The sequence below is a fragment of the Saccopteryx bilineata genome, chromosome 5 (assembly GCF_036850765.1).
Source record: "Saccopteryx bilineata isolate mSacBil1 chromosome 5, mSacBil1_pri_phased_curated, whole genome shotgun sequence".
Lineage (NCBI taxonomy): Eukaryota > Metazoa > Chordata > Mammalia > Chiroptera > Emballonuridae > Saccopteryx > Saccopteryx bilineata.
The window spans coordinates 116498898-116503051 of NC_089494.1; the positions used below are offsets into that span (position 1 = coordinate 116498898).

Consider the following 4154-nt stretch of genomic DNA (forward strand, 5'->3'; position numbering starts at 1 on the left):
TTTCTCTATCTCCCTCCCTTCCTCTCTCCCTCTCTCAAATCAACGGGGGAAAAAACAAGTTATGGAGTCAGACTCTTCATTGCAAACTGTGCTACCGATTGAATGAGTACCCCCCCAAATATTCATATGCTGAAGCCCTAACCTTCAATGTCACAGTATTTGGAGGTGGGGCCTTTGGAAGTTAATTATGTTTAGATCCAGTCACGAGGTTAGAGCCTTTATGAGAAGATTAGAGCCTCATAAGACTGAAAATCACAGAACTCTGCATCTTCACCATGTGAGAACACAGAGAGAAGGTGGCCATCTGCAAGCGAGGAAGAAAGCTCTCGCAAGAAACCAAATCCCCTGGTACCATTTTTCTTTCAAAGACAGAGAGAGAGTCAGAGAGAGGGACAGATAGAAATAGACAGGCAGGAAGGGAGGAAGATGAGAAGCATCAATTCTTTGTTGTGGCTCCTTAGTCTCCTTAATTGTTCTTTTATTTTTTCTTTTCTTTTCTTTTTTGTATTTTTCTGAAGTTGGAAACGGGGAGGCAGTCAGACAGACTCCTGCATGCGCCCGATCGGGATCCACTCGGCATGCCCACTAGGGGGCAATGCTCTACCCCTCTGAGATGTCGCTCTGTTGCAACCAGAGCCATTCTAGCGCCTGAGGCAGAGGCCACAGAGCCATCCTCAGAACCCAGGCCAACTTTGCTCCAATGGAGCCTTGGCTGCGGGAAGGGAAGAGAGAGACAGAGAGGAAGGAGAGGGGGAGGGGTGGAGAAGCAGGTGGGCACTTCTCCTGTATGCCCTGGCCGGGAATCGAACCCGGGACTCCCGCACGCGAAGCCGACGCTCTACCACTGAACCAACTGGCCAGGGCATCCTTAATTGTTCTTTAATTGCTTTCTCATATGTGCCTTGACTGGGGACTACAGCAGAGCCAGTGACCTTTGGGCTCAAGCCAGAGACCATGAGGTCATATCTATGATACCACGTTCAAGCCAGCAACCCCATGCTCAAGCTGGTGAGCTCAGGCTCAAGCCAGATAAGCCCATGCTCAAACCGGCAACCTTGGGGTTTTGAACCTGGGTCCTCTGCGTCCTAGTCCGAAGCTCAATCCACTGTACCACTGCCTGGTCAGGCTCCCCTGGCACCTTGCTCTTAGACTTCCCACCTTCCCAAAATGTGAGAAATAAATGCCTGTTGTTTAGCTTCCCAGTCTGTGGTATTTTGTTATGGTAGTTTAAACTGACTGAGACACTCCATAGTTCTGTTTCTGTTGTATTTTTTTTTCTAAAGCTGGAAACAGGGAGAGACAGTCAGACAGACTCCCGCATGCGCCCGACCGGGATCCACCCGGCACGCCCACCAGGGGCGAAGCTCTGCCCACCAGGGGGCGATGCTCTGCCCCTCCGGGGCATCACTCTGCCGCGACCAGAGCCACTCTAGCGCCTGGGGCAGAGGCCAAGGAGCCATCCCCAGCGCCCGGGCCATTTTTGCTCCAATGGAGCCTTGGCTGCGGGAGGGGAAGAGAGAGACAGAGAGGAAGAAGGGGGGGGTGGAGAAGCAAATGGGCGCTTCTCCTATGTGCCCTGGCCGGGAATCAAACCCGGGTCCCCCGCACGCCAGGCCGATGCTCTACCGCTGAGCCAACCGGCCAGGGTTGTTGTATTTTTATCTAATGCTTCTTGGTCGTGTTTTCCTACCTATTCACATGTAATATTTTCATTGAATTTTAGTTATTACATACAAAATCATAGAATTTAAAGTCATTCTTCTTGATCCCTCGAGGATTTCCGTCTCTCCTGTTAAGCAGATGAGTTGAGAGGCCGATCACTTCAATGTAATCAGAAACTAAGCTGAGCTGGAGCTGGACTCCAGGGTTTGTTAGGCTGTCTACCTCTGGGTTCAGACAACTTAAGGGTGAGACGTGTGTGTCTTGCATCTTTCATCTCAGGCATGGTCCTCTCTGCAGTTTTGAGACTGTGAGACTGGCAGATGTCTGTCTTGTTGGCCTTGACAGTCCCTCTCTCCTGCAATTTTGAGCTCAACTTATTCACCTCCCTTTACACACAAAGTATCTGGCAGATGTCTTGAGGAGAATTCTTACCAGAAATCTCTTGAGGGCCTTTTTCTCTAGTTGTAGTTTGCTTCCCAAGGACTGAAAGACGGTGCCTTAATGGGCCGTCCTCCCAGTGTCCTGTGCCACCCTAGTGCTCGTGTCCCACTGCAGAGGCCTGGAGCTCCACTATTCTTCCATCACCCAGCTGGCCCATGTGGCTGTCAGGGGCTCTGCTGCCTCTCCACAGCCCACTGTCCTTCCCCTGGCAGACCTTCCAACCCAACACTCAGTCTGAATACTGACTCAGCTCGTGGAAGAGAAAGACTAGTAATACTCGCTCACCTTGGAAGAGTTTTTCCATTTCTGGAATTTTAATTTCATCTTGCTGTCTTCCACAAATCTCCAATGTCTTTAAAATGGGATTTATATGATTTTGGGTGTTTGTTTGCTTGCTTTGTAGTTAGGGTAGCATGAGAAAAAGTTTGCTGCCACCTACGACATTCTACCCCAAAGTAGAACCTCTCTGGCTGTTTTCATTTTTACTGCCACCTGTCAGGGGCTGTCCTTATGTAAGAGATGCAGAAACATGGAAATTTGGTAAGACAACAATACGGATTGGCACAGACTTTAGCTAGTTGAGGAGCTCCAGTAAAATATTTGAATATTTCTCTCTCTCAATCATGCTAAGAAATGAAGGCCTTTCTCCCATATAGGGAGATTTAAATTTTAAGACTAGCATGACTCAGCAATGTTTAACTCAACAAAATAATTGTCAATAGTGACGTTTCAGCCATCTGATACGGGCTGAAGGGGGGAAAGAAAGACACATTTGGGCATAATGACTTATTGTCATCCTTCAAATCTTTCTTGCTCAGAAATTACTGCCTCTACTTATTCCTCGGGTTGGCTGGGGATTTGGAGGAATATAGAATAACTGAAAGAGAGTAAATTTAGAGTCAGGTAGAGCCTTGATCTTACACTCCTATGTTACCTTAAAGAAGCTACTTGAGGCCCTGGCTGGTTGGCTCAGCGGTAGAGCGTTGGCCTGGCGTGTGGGGGACCCGGGTTCGATTCCCGGCCAGGGCACATAGGAGAAGCGCCCATTTGCTTCTCCACCCCCACCCCCTCCTTCCTCTCTGTCTCTCTCTTCCCCTCCCGCAGCCAAGGCTCCATTGGAGCAAAGATGGCCCGGGCGCTGGGGATGGCTCCTTGGCCTCTGCCCCAGGCGCTCGAGTGGCTCTGGTCGCAAAAGAGCGACGTCCCGGAGGGGCAGAGCATCGCCCCCTGGTGGGCAGAGCATCGCCCCCTGGTGGGCAGAGCATCGCCCCTGGTGGGCGTGCCGGGTGGATCCCGGTCGGGCGCATGCGGGAGTCTGACTGTCTCTCCCCGTTTCCAGCTTCAGAAAAATACAAAAAAAAAAAAAAAGAAGCTACTTGACCTTTCCTGAGTTCTGGTTTCCTCTTCCTTAAAAATAAGACAAGCAGCCTGACCAGGCGGTGGTGCAGTGGATAGAGTGTCAGACTGGGATGCAGAAGACCCAGGTTCGAGACCCCGAGGTTGCCAGCTTGAGTGCGGGCTCATCTGGTTTGAGCAAAAGCTCACCAGCTTAGACCCAAGGTCGCTGGCTCAAGCAAGGAGTTGCTCGTTCTGCTGAGGACCCACGGTCAAGGCACATATGAGAAAGCAGTCAATGAACAACTAAGGTGTTGCAATGCGCAACAAGAAACTAATGATTTGGCCCTGGCCGCTTGGCTCAGCGGTAGAGCGTCAGCCTGGCGTGCGGGGGACCCGGGTTCAATTCCTGGCCAGGGCACATAGGAGAAGCGCCCATTTGCTTCTCCACCCCTACCCCCTCCTTCCTCTCTGTCTCTCTCTTCCCCTCCCGCAGCCAAGGCTCCATTGGAGCAAAGATGGCCCGGGCGCTGGGGATGGCTCCTTGGCCTCTGCCCCAGGCGCTAGAGTGGTTCTGGTCGCGGCAGAGCGACGTCCCGGAGGGGCAGAGCATCGCCCCCTGGTGGGCAGAGCTTCGCCCCTGGTGGGCGTGCCGGGTGGATCCCGGTCGGGCGCATGCGGGAGTCTGTCTGACTGTCTCTCCCCATTTCCAGCTT

At 51.8% G+C, this 4154-nt stretch overlaps 1 non-coding gene across 1 annotated transcript; it reads right to left on the reverse strand.

Annotated features, from left to right (window-relative positions):
* Positions 1 to 788: 788 nt before the first annotated feature.
* On the reverse strand, positions 789 to 864 carry TRNAA-CGC (transfer RNA alanine (anticodon CGC)). Its single transcript has one exon. It is a non-coding gene; the product is annotated as a tRNA-Ala (tRNA).
* Positions 865 to 4154: the final 3290 nt, after the last annotated feature.